Source organism: Sinocyclocheilus anshuiensis, unplaced genomic scaffold, assembly GCF_001515605.1.
Source record: "Sinocyclocheilus anshuiensis isolate Anshui unplaced genomic scaffold, SAMN03320099.WGS_v1.1 scaffold204, whole genome shotgun sequence".
NCBI lineage: Eukaryota > Metazoa > Chordata > Actinopteri > Cypriniformes > Cyprinidae > Sinocyclocheilus > Sinocyclocheilus anshuiensis.
Window position 1 is genome coordinate 362,210 of NW_015557064.1, and position 300 is coordinate 362,509.

The following is a 300-nucleotide window of genomic DNA, read 5'->3' on the forward strand; positions in this document are numbered from 1 at the left end:
GGGGACTGGAGCCCTCCCTGGGCTTAACTGGGGATCCGAAGGCCTCCCTGGGCTTAACTGAGGATCTGGAGCCCTCCCCTAGGCTCAATGGGGGATCAGGAGCCCTCACTGGGCTAGACTCGGGAACTGGGAAGCACTTACGAGGAGCTGGCACTGGAGGGCGCTCTGGAGGAGCAGGCACAGCAAGGCGCTTTCGAGGAGCTGGCACTGGAGCAAATTCAGGCGCTGGAGCCGACACTGGAGCGAGCTCTGGGGCTGGAGCCGACACTGGAGCGAGCTCTGGGGCTGCCACTTTAACAT